Here is a 16,901-nt window from a genome sequence, read left to right on the forward strand (position 1 = left end):
AGAATGTTTAACTCTAGCAGTTGCAACACTGAAGAAATTGCTTCCAAAAAATAATTTTTTAAACCTATATTGTAACTCCTTGTATACCATCTATTATTCACAGATGGGGTCATCTGTATCTTAGATCTTTTATAAGAGAATCAAAATGTTTTCATTGTTGTATTTTTTTCAGAACAGCGACGTTTGTCCATGTTTTAGTAAAATCACTTTGATACACAGCCCAAATTAGTTCTTCTCTGAAAAATAATCTGCACCTTTAGGATCACATGGTATTTTCAACAATCACAGTAAAATGAGGGTGATAACAGACAAATCCCTCCGGCTACTGTATCTTTTCCTTCTCCTCCCTCCTCAACACAGAGACCATATGATGGAACACGCAGAACCACAAATTACTGTAGTACGTGGTTCCTACTTAATAATGACATCCCATAAGTTAGCAAAAATCTGCCAACATCTGCAAGCTTCTCTGCACTGCTGTGAGCCAAAGTTAAAAATCATGTGTGACAGTGCTGTGGAAAATACAATTGATTCCATTCTGACTGTGTCAGTTCCAAACACAGACAATATTGATGATGCTGTACAGTAATCTTATTGGGCTTGGGCCCAACTGAACATTGGTCTTTGTCAACTCATTATTCCTCTATCACAGGGATCTCACTAGATTGATCTTGCCAGAAGCTCTTGATGTGTCTCACAAATCACTGTTCTGCTGTTGGCAGGCAGATTCGAGTACTGCACAGTAATTGCTGGGTTTTTTTCCTTTCCCCAGAAGGCAGTGACTACATATTGCAAGTCATTGTCATATGAGAGAATATAACTGTCCTAACAAGATAATGTAGTTAACTGTGCAGTACCCGATCATGCCAAAAGATGTGGTCATATTACATATGTTACTAGAGGAGCAAAATTATTTCAGAAGGTAAACTTTTTTTTTCATTGCTACTCCTTAAATAAATAACCTAACTTTTTAGTTTACCAATGTGAAAACATGTTTGGATAAATTATATTATTTTAAACTGCAGCTTAAACATGGAAAGATCTTGGTTGGACTCTTCCCATTTGTACCTATAGAAACACACCACACAGGAGCTTTTGCATGATCAGTATTACACTGCAAAATTCAGACACAGACATTTGAGTGTCTGACAAGAAATGATGGCATCTTGGAATTTTCTTTTACATTTTTTAACCAAAGGAAAGAAACTTGTTGTCTCCTACACTCTTCATTTGTCCCTCAGAAAGATTCACTCAGATTAAGTATAGTCTTTGGCCTGGGTAAACGCTTTCTTTAAGATACTATTGATATATCCTCTGGTTAGTCTTAGAACACAATGACAAAACCAAATCAAAACACTTGATGCACAGAGTTGGATGATAGCAAGATTCTGTACTGGAGTTTCTCCAGGAAAGCTTAAGCATATGCCAGTTTCATTCCTACAGTGCAAATGGGGAGAATAACAATGCTTGAATAACAAAACTGAAACAGCCAGCTCTGCCTTCTTGCTCTCTCCATGGATGACAGCTTTTCTGGGCATGTACAGGGCCTGAGTAGTAGACAGAAGAAAATTAAGGCTGAAAAGAGCTGTTATTCCTAATTAGAGGGAATGGCTACAGAACTGAATTTAAGAAGACTTGAGGGACTTGCACCTTACATTACCTTGCCTAATACAAGGAAATTCACCGAGGCCATTGGAAATGAGTGTTCGTAAAACCCTTAAAAAAATCAGAAAACATTTCATCTTTAAATAATACAAAGAAGATATCATCCCCTATCGAAATACTCAAATACTTACATGATCATAGCCAAACAGTTATATAAAGAACCACACAGAATCACACAGAATCATCTAGGTTGGAAAAGACCTTGAAGATCATCCAGTCCAGCCATTGACCTAACACTGAGAGTCCCTCTCTGACTGGCAGCTCTCCAGCCACTCCTCCCCAAGCCTGTAGCGCTGCTGGGGGTTGTTGTGCCCCAAGGGCAGCCCCCGGCATTTGGCCTTATGGAAACTCCTCCAGTTGGGCTCAGCCCATGGCTCCAGCCTGTCCAGGTCTCTCTACAGAGCCTCCCTGCCCTCGAGCAGATCAACACTCCCACCCAACTGGGTGTCATCTGCAAACTGACTGGTCTATAGTTTCCTGGATTGTCCTTCCTGCCTTTCTTGTAGGTGGGTGTCACATTTGCCACCCTCCAGTCCAGTGGGATCTCCCCAGTCAGCCATGACTTCAGGTAAATCATGGACAGCAGCTTGTCGGGCACATCTGCCAACTCCCTCAGCACCCTTGGGTGTAACCTGTCCGGTCCCACAGACTTGTGTGCACCCAAGTGGTGCAGCAGGTCTCTGACCACCTCCTCTTTAAGTGTGCTGACCTCAGTCTGCTTCCCCTCCCCATCTCCCAGCTCATGACGCTGGTGTCCAGGGAACAGCCAGTTCCACTGCTAAAGACTGAGGGAAAGTAGGCGTTGAGCACCTCAGCCTTTTCCTCATCTTTATTTAACATGTTTCCTTCTGCATTCAGTAAAGGAGGGAGATTTTCTCTAATCCTCCTTTTGCTGTTAATGAATTTAGAGAAACATTTTTTGTTATCTTTAACAGTTGTAGCCAAGTTGAGCTCTAGCTGTGCTTTGGCTCTCCTAATGTTCTCCCTGAATAACTTCACTACATCTTTGTAGTCTTCATGAGAGACCTGACCCCTCTTCCAAAGGCAATAGATTCTCCTTTTCTTCTTGAGATCCAGCCAAAGGTCCCTGTTTAGCCAGGCCAGTCTCCTTCCCCTCCTGCTTGTTTTCCGGCACACAGAACAGCCTGCTCCTGTGCCTGTAAGCCTTCTCTCTTGAAGTATGTCCAGTCTTCCTGGACTCCCATATCCTTCAGGGCAGCCTCCCAAGGGATTCTGTCAATCAGTCTTTTGAACAGGTCAAAGTTAGCCCTCTGGAAGTCTAAGGTGGCAGGTTTACTAAACCCTCTCTTTGTTTCTCCAAGGATCAAAAATTAAATCATCTCATGATCACTGCACCCTAGACAGCCTCCAACATTTACTTCCCTCATAAACTCTTCCCTGTTCACAAGCAGCAGGTCCAGGAGGGACCTTCCCTGGTCGGCTCACTCACCAGCTGTGTGAGGAAGTTATCCTCCACACATTCCAGGAACCTCCTGGATTGTTCCCTCTCTGCTGTGTTGTGTTCCCAGCAGATACCCAGGAGGTTAAAGTCCCCCACAAGAACAACAACAAGTGACCACAAGATTTCTCCCAACTGTTTATAGAAAGCTTCATCCACCTCACTGCTTTGGTTGGGGGGTCTATAGCAGACTCCCACAGCAAGATCTGCTTTATTGGCCCCTAACCTAACCCAAACACTCTCAACCCTGTTATCACTATACTTGATTTCTGAGCTGTCACAGCATTCTCCCCATTGTTGTTATTTCTTTTAAGTGGAAATTTGTCATTTATCATTCTCACTTAGCCTCACTGCAAGTTTATGAACTAGTGCAGGTTGAAGGCTTCTAATTAACAATGAAACTGATCTGTTGTTTGAAACAACTCAGTTGTTACTGGATCTTGGAAAGAAAGAAAACAAAAACAAACTTGACCTAGCATAGGACTTTGAGCTTTCTGTGAGGGAGCCTACACATATTCCAGACCCTGTGGTTTGGTCTGTTTATACATTTTAGATTATACACATCTCTTTCACAGAATCACAGAATCATTCAGGTTGCAAAAGACCCTTGGGATCGAGTCCAACCATCAGCCCTACTCTACTAGTTCTCCCCTACACCGTATCCCCCAACATCTCATCTAAATTACCCTTAAACATATCCAGGGATGGTGGCCACCTCCCTGGGCAGCCTATTCCACTCTCTGACCACTCTTTCTGTGAAAACTTTTTCCTAATGTCCAGTCTGAACCTCCCCTGTCACAGTTTAAAGCCATTCCTTCTTGTTCTGTCACTAATCACCTGTGAGAAGAGACCAGCACCAACCTCTCTACAATGTCCTTTCAGGGAGCTGTAGAGAGTGATGAGGTCTCCCCTCAGCCTTCTCCTCCTCAGACTGAACAGTCCCAGCTCCTTCAATCGCTCCTCATAGGGTTTATTCTCCAGGCCCTTCCCCAGCTTCGTTGCCCTCCTCTGCCCTCGCTCCAGCACCTCGATATCTCTGTCGTATTGAGGTGCCCAAAACTGGACACAACACTCCCGGTGTGGCCTCACCAGTGCAGAGCACAGGGGGACCATCACCTCCCTGCTTCTGCTGGTCACGCTATTTCTAATACAAGCCAGGATGCCGTTGGCTTTCTGGCCACCCAGGCACACTGCCGGCTCATGTTCAGCTGCTTGTCAGTTAGAACCCCCAGAGCCTTCTCTTCCATACAGCTCTCCAGCCACTCCTCCCCAAGGCTGTAGTGATGCAGGGGGTTGTTGTGGCCCAAGTGCAGGACCTGGCACTTGGCCTTCTTGAAGCTCATCCCGTTGACATTGGCTCACGGGTCCAATCTATGCCCCAAAAATTTTCAAAAGCTTCCTTGTTCATTAGAATGCATTGATGTCAAACTGTCAGTGCAGAGGTTCACTGCAGAAGCAGAAGAGCTCTGAGGTCCACCATACAGAATCAAAAAGAGGTCAGTCTCTTAGGGACTGAGTTCTCTGCTTTTATCCTGATGGTACAAAACCAGTGTTAAGTAAACAGAGACTCAATCTGTTAATATTTACAATGTCTTCATGGTAAACATTTTATTTTAGCTGTTTCTGAAAGCTTCATAGTAAGAAAATTAAGGTTTTATGGCAGGTTAAATGCATGCTTTATTGTGCTATATTATTGCTGGTATGATTTTACTTCAAGTAGATCTCAGCAATTCCTCAACAAAAGAGTAATTTTGAGAGAAATACCATCTCAACGTGTATAGAGCGTCTGTTAATTGAAGTACTCACGAAGGGAAAAATAGATCCCATCCTTATCAACTCCTGAAACTTTAACAGGTGAGCTAAAAGAATTTTGATCCCTAGCCTTAGAAAGGTTTATTTATTCTGTACAAGGTAACAATTTGAATCTAGCTAAACCACAGACATCCCACTTGTCTCATTTAATTCAGGCAGTGATGAAACACTAATGATGGTGTGACCTGCTCACTAAGAATGATAAGGTGAAAACTCAAAGATAGGATAGTAACAGGAATGTTATTAAGCACTAACAAATCTCCCTTACAAACATCCATCGAGGGATATTTATTTTTTGATTCTAAGTATGTGTACAAAATAATAATAACATAATAGCTAATTAGTACACTGACATTTGAGCACTAAAGAGAATGATCAGATTGATCTGGTATTTTCATCTGTTGCTCCTTTCTTTATTTAGTAAATACTTTTTTTCCCCAAAAAATTACAGACTATGTCTCACAGCATTCTTGCTTGATGACTTTATTATATTCTCTCGGGGGAAAAAACCCCAAACAAACCAAATCAAAATCAACAAAAACCTCTAAAAAATTGGGAAGTAGACACTTGCTGTAAGTAGTCTCTGCTGTGTACCTCTATTAATGTCCAGTTTTCTCACTCTTGCTCTTTGGGGGTATAGTAAATAGGGACGTGCCAGTTTCTACAGTCAGATTAGCACATGTTTTAGTTTGAATTTTTAAATTCCTAATCCTTCTCCTATTAATGAGAAATTCTGAGAAGAATTCTCCATAATGCCATAGTAGAAACAGGATAATGGAATAGCTTATTTGGTTTCTTAAACTATGCTTGAGTATCAGACCACTAGCCTGGAATAACTAGTAGGCAACCACAAGAACACTTATGTCTAGACAGGACAGTGGTTAAGTTAGCTAATATTTTGATAATCTTAACGTATTTAGTAACCAGGCATAGTCTCAGCATTTCATTTTCTGTTATGGAAATAGATCAAGTACTTTATTTTACATTAACCCCTGTAAAATTCTAAGGGATTAAATTTTTAGAGTTGCTGAAAATCAGTAGTTTCATTTGCAACTAGAAGAACTCTGGTTTTCTGAAAATCAGGGCCCTGTCTACATTTGTCAGTTCTGACTTATGTATGACTTAGAGGCAGGAGTTTCTGTGTCTCCATCCTATGTTTGTTGCATTCCACCTGTCTCAGGAAAAGGCTGACCAGTGTCTCTCCCTCTTTATTCAGATCAGAGGTATTCACACTCTCTGTGTTGCATCTCTCATGATTTTCTCATGTGTTTCATACTGGCTCATACTAACTGAAACTATCAGCTCTTTGAGTTAGAAGAATATAGGAGAAAAACAACTTTTGTCTTTGTTTAAGTAAGCTTCCAATTTTTATCCTTACAAATAAAAGATGAGAATATTATCAAGGTTACCCAAAATGTTTGAAAATCAGATGGCAAATAAAAACAACTCAAAGATACTAATTTTTAAAAGTTACTATTTTTTTTTTCAAGCTGATTTGATGATGGGGACATAAACTTTGGTAATTGGTGCTATTTACATTTCAGATTTACCTTTCAGTTTGTACTTTCAAAAGAAATAATCTCACTGTGAGAGATACATATTTATTTTTTAAGCTAGGGAAATATATTATACACAGAATATATTCATGGATGAAAAATGTAAGTAAAGTAATGTGAAAATCAGATTCACGTTATTTGATGAGATTCTTCGACACAAAATGCTGTTAACATCCGTAAGAACTGCTCTTGTAAACTCTTGTATTATTAGTTTATCCAGCTGTGTCCCTGGCTGCAAGAATATAGTATTAAAGGTGAGGCTGAAACCCAGCAATGTCAAGTTTCATAGTGCAAACTGGTTTATCTTTTACTAACAATCTGAGCAATGTGCAGTGACCTGCCCTTGGAGTAGTGGTTTAACAACCTTTGCCCAAGCACTCTGTGGCTCTTCTTATACCTTTAATAGTTTACTTGATGGACTATGAAGAACTGCCAGATGACAGTTCTATTTCATTTTTGTCACTGCATGGCGCTCCATTTTTCTTGCAGACTTTTTCTCAAGGGCACAATTCTGTAAGTCAATGTGGCAATGTTCAGGATGGGTATTGCTCTTTCGGTCGTTGTATCTTGATGCAGCATGTGCAAATCTCATATGTTGAGATTCCAGGCCTTCAGTAAATAAAATCATGTAGAATTTTATATATTATCATGTCCTTCCCACTGAAGATAAACTGAAATTATGGGATTTGGATATTACATTAGGAAATTAGTTCAAAACATAGCATATACCACTCTGTTTATTAATGAATAAATATATAAAATGGTATCCCTTTATATATGCTAGGAAAATGAGCATTTTCATTAGAAATGTCTATACCTTTACTGACTGTGCATACAGGAGAGCAAATAAAAATAAAGAATAGAAGGTGTGAAAGGAGGAAACAAGACTGACTAGACATTCCTGTACAGTTTTTCAAAGAGCATCCAACATTTCATAAATTTCTCTGCATGACATATTACATGTACAAAAATCTACGTTGACAGTTATAGCATAGATCTGCATATGTATATTGAGCAGTTAAAGGTAGGTGTGTCTGTTCCTATAAATGCATTTGCATTTATTTGTGCAAATCAGTGAATTTTGCTCTTTCAAATGGTTTCAGGTGTTTATGTTGTGGGAACACCTTTTGGTATTCTTTTTTGCATGTCTGTTCAATTTTGACTTTTAGGCTATGATTTGGCACATGGAGTCTCAAGCCACTTAGACACAGTTTGCTAAGCACAGAGACAGAAAAACTCATGTTTAACAAATGCTTCATAGCATGTCTGTTGATATTTTATAACACTGAAAAAAATTAAAGGTTTTTTTCCTAGGATTAATTCCCTGTGATTATGCCTGTGTCAGCCCCATCCTATTACTTGGTCCCAACCCTTATTTTAAATTCAGTACTAGTGGGCCTCTTCCCTTGCGAAGAGATGTGATGGGTGGCATAGGTCTGACCCCTGCTTCCTGCTCCACACTGGAGTATCAGAGGATGAAAACCAAGTACCTTGTCATACATGTAGAATAGGAAGCACAGACCCTGGGACTAACACATTACAGTTTTCTTCTTGTGTCATATACAAAGTGCACTTTGGAAGTGTTTTTTCCCATGGCCTTTGGATCTCAGATGCAAAATGTCAGTGAAATGTCTGGGGCAACATAAATCATTAAGAATCATTGTTTAGGCTGTTTGCAGGCTCATAACTTTTTATTATTAGACCACAAGAGCAATTAACTTATTTTTTAATATGAAAGTGTGGAGTTTTATGAAATCCTAGTCCTAGTTTGACTCTTAGGAACTGAGACTTATGTTAATAACTTTGTGTCTAGGTCTTTTTTTATATAAACTAGATGAAAAAATAACCAAGATAATTATAAACTAGATGTGAAACTAACCACCAGATGTGGTTGCACTATAGATGCAGATTTATACTTCTCTAGATAGCACACTCATTTTGTTCATCTGAGTACTTTTTCCTGGTCTGTTGCCTAGTCTTGTATCAGAGACATGGCTGCTTCTCTGCGTATCACCCTATCCTCCAACTTATAACACCGTCACAGGTTTCCAGCTATCCATTAATCTGCTTACTGATACTGAAGACATCCTGGAAAGTTATATAGATGTGCTACACTTAAAGGACAATGATAACTTATGGCTTATTATGTCCATTACATCTTTTTCAGAATTTTTCCTTTTACAGTCCATTGTTTCATAGTAAATATATTTTGGTTTCTGTTGATTGTATATGTATAGTCTTTAAACTTTATTGAATGACTTCTTTATTCTTTTGTTTCAGTTTAATATTTTATGAAGTCTTTATATATATGTCTTTTATACATACAGAATACTCTTAATCATCTGGGACAGAAAAGACTGAAGGTGGTCTGAAATCACCTCTAAGCCAGTCTCTGAGTTTAGAGGCAAACACCGTAAGTCTTCAAGCTTCTTTTTTAACATGAATACACCTCTGCATCAAATGGGAATTCCTGGTAAATTAAAGACAAACTATCACAGTTGTCTTCTGTGTCAGAATAAAAAAATAGAAATTGTGTGTTGCTCTTCTATTTGAATCAGTTTTGAATTAAATGTGGCTAAAAGACATGTGAACCTGCAGTGCCAGCTGTATCCTGGCTTCTAACTTTCCTAAGGCTTCAGAATATCCTGGGATTTAAGGTTGGTTGGTTTGGAAACAGTGAATAAGAACTACATGAACATATTGTTCAAAAACCCCACTGCAGGCAGCAAGACAATACCAGGAGTGCATCCTGCTTGTTCTGTAAATCACCCTCATGTGAGAGCAGGGAGTCAAGAGTTGACCAAAAGGGATTCACACTGAATGTATCAAAGGTCATGAAAATCAGGATCTGGCATCAAACCCTTCAGAAAGAGGAAAGTGGCAAGGACTGAATGTGTTTTGCACACTGCAGGGAGAAATATTCTCCAAAAAAACCAAATTTTGTGCAACAGCATGCCTCCTTCCTCAGCATAGGACTCAGAGCACATCCAGCTCATGGGTAAATCTGCCACTATGACATTGTTTTTTGATGAGGTGGTTTGTTCTGCAGGCTCAGAGTGGGACTGCTCAAGCAAGAGCAATGCTCTGCAGGACCAGAGCCTCTTGTGTATCAGTCTACAAATGACATTGGGTCTGAAATGATGCCTTTGATTTTGCTGGAAGTCACTCACTTCCCACAATACATGAGAGTTTCAGAATCTTACAATTCCACTACAAAATTTAAATTCTGCCAATAGTGTTCCTGTTAATTTTCAAAAAATTTGGGTTTGCAATACATGCGCAGTACATACATATGCAGTACAGCAGCTTTCCAGTGGTGTTTGGTTTTGATCCTTGGACCACAGCAAGAATTGTGGAATTCACTTGTGTTTTCTCTTGCTCTGACATTAAAAGATTTTGTAGGATTTCTAAAATATTTTTATAACTACTATAAACCATGTAAAATGATATTCACTAAAGATTGGTATGTAAATTTTTGAGTTCTTGAAACAATTTTTTTTTTTATATGTAGTATGAAAATCATATGCCTCTGAGAAAGACACTGTTGCTTGATGTCACTGGTTAGTTCGTAGCCATCATATCATTAATGCTAAGGGAAACTTAATTTGAGCATAGGTTTCTCTATTTAGTCTTGCAACTTGAATCACTAGCTTACTTGGGATTTCTGTCAATTTTTGGTTTTCCTGAGCTCCTCTCTTCCACTAAGTTAATTAAATGCTGCATTTTTTTTTTTTTCCTCAGAACTCTGCAGAATAACATTAATATCTAGCACTGGGATATTACTGGAGATAAATAACTTAAACTCTGGTATAGGGAACGCAGTCAAATAAAAATTAAAAACATCCAGTTTTTTATTCAGTTTTGTACATTTCTTAAGCTATGAGAGAAGCAACAAGAGAAAACGTTAAGAAAGAGAACCTTTTTATTTCATAATAGCAGAAATGCTTTTCATAGTGCATAGTTCATCTTCTCATCTCATTGAAATAGATAACACTTCTGAAGATATTTTTTCCCCTGTTTGTATAGGGCATGGCAGTCTGTTGCTACTGATTTGGAAATATCATTAACTGTATCATCAGTGTCATTGCTATTGTTATATTTTAAAAAAATATTTATAATAATTTTAAGTCCCTCTGAGACATTTTCTGATTCTGTTTCATATGCACTGGTCTGCATTTTCACTAGAACCCACAGATTTGATTTATACCTCATTTATATCAGTAAGGTTTGGTTTGGATAGGGAATCCTACTTAAAATGTAAGACTAGGTTACAGTAAATATTTGTCTAACCCTCTTTCTATAACTGTCGATGGCTCTTACTAGTTACAGGAACTGAGCAGATGTAGTATTACAGTGATATTATGGCAGATCACATATACTACAGTATGTATTTGTGCCCTAAGAATCTCTAGAGTCAGGGACTACAGCTGGGTTTATGGACTTACTTCCACGAATTTACCTAATTCTACTTCACCCCACTCATATCTTTGTCAAAACAAAAGCCCCTGGCTTACCCAATCAGCGTCATATATTTTATTTTGTTAGTAATATAACAAGAGAATGTATACTGGTTAGCTTACATGTCTTTTCAAGAAAAGTGGAGATAATACCTTAGCTCTGAGATACCACTGATTTTTATGCTAATGATTTGGCTGATAGAAACAGTGTGCTTCTTAAGCAACAAGAAATAAACAGCAAAACAGGATTAGAATTCAAAATGCTCTTGTCAAAGAGGTTTTGGTTTTTTTAAATAATAAAGTGAATGTCTTCAGGAACATGAGGAGTTATACTGGATTACTAATTCATAAGTACAGAATGATGAATAAATGGCTATAAGAAATTGTTGCAGAAATAAATCTAGTGTTTGCAGTTAGTGATAAACTGGTGTTATGAGCATTGTAACACTATAGAAAAGAGGAATGCCATCGAAAACATATACAGGACACGTGAAATAATCTTTTTTCTTGTAATCAGTGCTATTAGAACCCAGCTGGAATAAGACACTTGGTTTTGGTACCAGTCAGGAAAGCGCTGAATCCATGGGACAGACTAAACGAGAGCAAGAACAATCAAAGATCTGGAAAACATGGGCTGCCAGAACAAAGAGGAAGAATTTACTCTCTGTTGTGCATTGGAGAACAGGAATTCACTTAAACTGGAGCAAAGGAGAGTCAGATGACGTGTTAGGAATAATATTTTTAATGGAGAACATGTCACCTTGAAAGACAGCAGCATCCCCGTGACAGGAAGTTTCCAAGAGCACACATCTCTCAGGAGTAACACACGTTTATCTGATTCTGCTATGCGACAGTGGAGAAAAGTTGCTGGCTTTTTGATGCCCCTATGACACACTAATGTATAAGGCTCATTGAATTTACTGTATCCTGACAAACCTAGCTTTGTTATAACTCCATTAAGCCAAATTTTCTGTTTCATTGTTTACTACAGTAGTGCTAAGGGACCATCCAAGAACCCACATGCTGGGCAAACATGTAATGATGTTTTGCAACAACACCAAATAGTTTACAATTTTAGTGGATAGCAAAGATGTGGGATAGCAGAAAGAGATGTAAAGCATACTAGGAAATGCAGAAAATCTGAAAATATTCATGTCTTTTAAAAGTAGCTGTGTCCATTTTGATCACCTACAAAACTGGGTTGTCACAATTCTCAGTGTCTTAGACATCTGTATGATACTGAACAAAGGAAATGGGAAGACAAATTATTTTGAATAGCTTATCACTTGAGACCATCATTCTTGTTCTGCATTCACATAGTATCTTGGTGTTTCTGAACATTATTGCAGTAGAAATTGCATATGAAATGCTGCACTTTTTGAAAGTGAATAACAATAAATCATAAAATAAGTACTTTAACAAGTAATTAAAATCACAAGATTTATATGCAGAGGCTTGTCTGAGCAACCATCCATAACCTCAGGTGTGTGTCTGAAGGTTACGCAGTCAGAAAGTTTAGAGAAAAGACTTTCTCAGGACATTTCATGTACACCTTGCCTTACATTAGTCTTGAAAGCAGAATACAACTATTCAAGATTTTTTCTTCTTTTCCTGGCTTTCTACAAGTTCAACTTTTTAAAGCATTCATCAATTTCTTGCCTACCATAAAATAGTGTCAGAAAGAATATCAGCTAAGCAAATGGCTGTAATCTATCAATCTAGCCATTCTGCATTTTTTAAAATGGTATGAGAACTAGGTTCCCAAATAATAAAACTTGACATGGAAGTCACTTGTCTTGTAACATCTATGCAAAACTACACCCACTAAGGAGCCGTTCTTATGTTTTCCATATTCCCAAGGAGAGGGAACGGCTTAAGTGAGTTCTGTGATTAACTGATATGAACGTTCAAAAAAAATTAATAATTATGGTGTTGAGGTTGTTTTCAATAATCATCAATAAGAAATAGGTGACCAATTGTCCCACCATCATTTTACAGTAATCAGCAGTGCAGTGGCTCACAAAACATGGCCTGTGACACCTGTCATGCTGATCTGCTGAGGCAGTTACATGAGAAAGAACAAGAAAGTATTAGCATAACATTTCCAATACATATTTGACTTTGAAAATTTACATCTGAAGTATGTGGGTCATAGCTCACAGTCACTTGATTTCATAATGTTTTACATATCCCCAAGATGTTTGGAAGCCATATACATTCTTCAACTCAGTATTTGTAATATATTTGACAGTCTCAAATCTGCTGTGGATGGGACAACATTTAACATGTTTAATGTGAAAATACATATTCATAATACAATATCTAAAGTATTATAATTTCAGTTTATTCATGTCTTTGAGAACATGACAGGTAAAAGATGGATAGAGGAGGTTAAGTGATGTTCTTGTAGATTTGTTATGATATGTAAGATAAAAGAGACCCATTAAATTATATATCTTATTTATAGTGAAGGAGAAGTAGCCCCTATGGATTGTCAAATACCATACAAAATATCACCAAGCACAGTGATGTGTTTTTGCTAATAGTTACATTGTGTTTGGCTGAGATGAAGTAGTAAAATAGATATTCAAAAGATATTTAATGTGTCTATACATTTTGAAGCCATTTTCCATTGTCTTTTTTTTTTTTTTTTTTTTTTTTTTTTTTTAATTATTAAAATAGTACTTCTTCATTACATTTATCTGTGACTCAAATAATTTAAATGCAATATATGAGAAATAAATTATTGTTAGACTGTCAGTTTGGAGCCGAGAGATTAAAATAGCTTTTGGATTATGAATTATATTTACAAAGATATTAGGCTTTGATAGTTTTTATTCTTTTAATTAAATAATTAAAACACAGTTAGTTAAACTCTTTCTTCTGTTAGAAAGCACTTCACAGCATGAAAGCAGAGCACAGCACTACTGGCAATATTAGATGCTCTTTATTTTGAAGAGATCAACCATTTAACCACTCACAGAATTTGCCCCGCTTGTCTTTCCTAGAAGTGATGTAACCACATTAGAGAAAAAAAAACACAAACCAACCAAAAACATATAAGCAATATAAGGTCATCTGCATTGCTTTGGTCAGCAGCGTGTGCAAACCAAAACTTCATCCCATATATTAATTAGAAAGAAAAACTCAGACTAACTGGGCTAATCAGAAAAGAACTTGTTCACAAGACAAAGCATAAATCACAACAGCTTAATGAAAAACAATCTTTCTCTTTTTTTGTATTTATTGACAAAACATTTATTGCTTTTGGTTTATTGGCTTTGGTTTATTATATTTTTTACTATAAAAGAGTATTTTCAGATCTGAAATGACCAAAGCATTTTTTTGCAGTATCTTAAAGGATCTAGAGTCTGATTCTAAATAATCATGATTTAAGAAGAAAATACTATAAAGAACTAGAATTTATGTAAGACACCTTGCAGTTACTTCATAGTCATCTATTTGAAGGAGCAAGCACCATCTCAGCTTATGAAGTTGTCCTATACAGAGAACATGCATTTCACTTGGTAATACTAAAGGGAAGGTCTCTTATCAGCTAGATCCACACTGCTCTGTGAAATACAGGTTTCTCCACATGTAACATTCAGTCTCCTCTGACAGAGCCAGAACCCTGGACTTAACGGTTTTACTGGTAATATAATTCTCTGTTATGCATTCTTACATAAGAAGCAGATACACATACAAGATGAAGTTTTGTTTCTTGTTTCCCAATTTCCAAATTTAATTTGTAATTCTGCTGAAAAGTGGCATTGGACAGTAAAACCTATGTATTACACAATATTGGACTTGCTGTCATTAAATGTTTAAATTTTATGGGCATATAGCTTCATGAGTGCATAGGTTTTTATTCCTCTGTTTCCTATTAAAATGTCAAAATCCATTTACCATATCAATCCACCAACTCACTTCTCACTTAGAAACCCAGGTGAGGAATGTGTGAACTGGATAGATGATTCTACACACTCAGGATGTTAAAACTAACTATAAAATTGCCTATAAGGTTCACTTTAGACTTTATCTGGTCCCTAAATTTTTTTTATTAATGCACATTAACACTTTGCCATACCACAGTAATACTGATTCACTGATTTCAGTGGCCTTCACTTTTGTTGTTCTGTGGAGATTTCATCACTATTAAACTTCCAGTGCTTGAAAAATACTGGACATATTTATGAGTGTAAGTATCTACCTCAATGGACAATGTGAGATTACAGACCAAACCAAGGACATAGACTCTGATTATAGACTTACAAATTAGTTCATGAGCTGAAATCATCATTAATGATTAAGCACTGCATTTTGTTATGTTCCTTTTGCAGATAATGATAGTTTGTCTATAGTGAAAATTACAGTTTCAAATGCATGATTTGTGTTCAGCTTTGTCAATCCCACTAGTACAAAGACTAGCTATTAAATTTGGCTGGCCAAGGTCAGACCACTGGGTAATTTTTCAATGATGACTGAATAAAACTGATCAAATCTTTTAAACTGTTTCTTTTACATAAAGATTGGAGGTGTTCTCAAAAGTGAAAGTTTCCATTTCTCCCCTCTTAAAAATTATTGCGTGTGAAACTTTTCCTGATTGATAGTCATAGGAGTCTATAACTGTACACCTAATTTGACCTCTAACATAATATTTAACTTTATAACATACTTTAAAAACATTTCCACATTGGGGTAATTTTTATTGCTTATAGAATTTTACTTTTTATCTATTTTCCGTCTGTTTGAATCTGTGCATCTAGGTACTTTACTGTAAAATAATGATTCTGTGCTCTGACGTTGCTGCTAGTATGTCTTTGCTTTAGGCTGTGCTCTCCTTGTGTGGTTTAGTCTTAACTTCAGTGTCAGGTCTGATGATGAGTTTTCTACTGCCTTTACATGATTTCATCTTGCTTCCTTTTTTTTTTTTTTTTTTTTCCTCTCAGATTTTTGCTTAATTCACTTGTGCTATTTCGCTTCTTGATGCATGTGGTACCTGTACTATCTCTAGACTTTGAGTCAGCTTTCTGGTGGAGATGCTTTCAATTTCTCTGTTGCTTGTCATACTTAAGACCTTTACCTTTGGAATTCTCCTGTGACTTTTTCTTTTTGCAAGATGTTAGAAAGAAATAATTTCCATGGGTCTTTAATCCCACTATCTTGTTGCTCTGGACAATGGCGTTTTTTGACATGATAAAAAAATTGCTTTGTTTACCTACACACCTCCACACACCTCCTGCATGGAAACATACTCATCTTCTCCATCTGCCATTTTATATGTCCCCATAAAATGCTGGCATAGTGAATAGAGTAGCAGAGTCACATAAGTAATTGTTGAATTACTTGGACACCATTCAGAAACTGCTTTATGCAAGGGTTACAACAAGAATTGTGGTGTCATAAGTCTCATACAGAAATTTTTACTGATAGAGGCATTGCTTGCACAAGCTACTTGCTTTTCTAACCTAACTGGAAGTAAAGTAAACACAATGATGAACTGTTGAAACCTTCAAAGCAAAAACTCTCAGCAGAAAATTTCAGCTGAAACTCAAAAATTTGGCTGTTCATGTAGGGTTATTCCCAATGAGTTATGCATTTACTTGAGCAAGAAAATGGAACTGGAAGACTATTTTTTCCCTCCTCTGTATTTAAAGCCTTCCAATAGCTTTCTGTTTCACCACTACTTGAATTTTTATTGCATATATGGAATCTGCTGGCAAGTTGGAATGAAACTCCAAGACACCAGAAGAGAACCAAACCTTCTTTCGTGTCTGAAACCCTGCTCCAATGCCTGAGCAAACATCCCATTGTACACCCACAGTCCCTGGTGAGAAACCCTGCTCAAGGAGACAGTCCTTCCCACTGCAGGGTTTTGTGGGGAAATTTATGAGCCTGTCATTCTATCAGTTGAAAGGGTTTCCGTTTTTGGCCTAACACCGTGAGTTTAAT

Source organism: Athene cunicularia (assembly GCF_003259725.1).
Source record: "Athene cunicularia isolate RWA chromosome 5 unlocalized genomic scaffold, athCun1 chr5_part1, whole genome shotgun sequence".
NCBI lineage: Eukaryota > Metazoa > Chordata > Aves > Strigiformes > Strigidae > Athene > Athene cunicularia.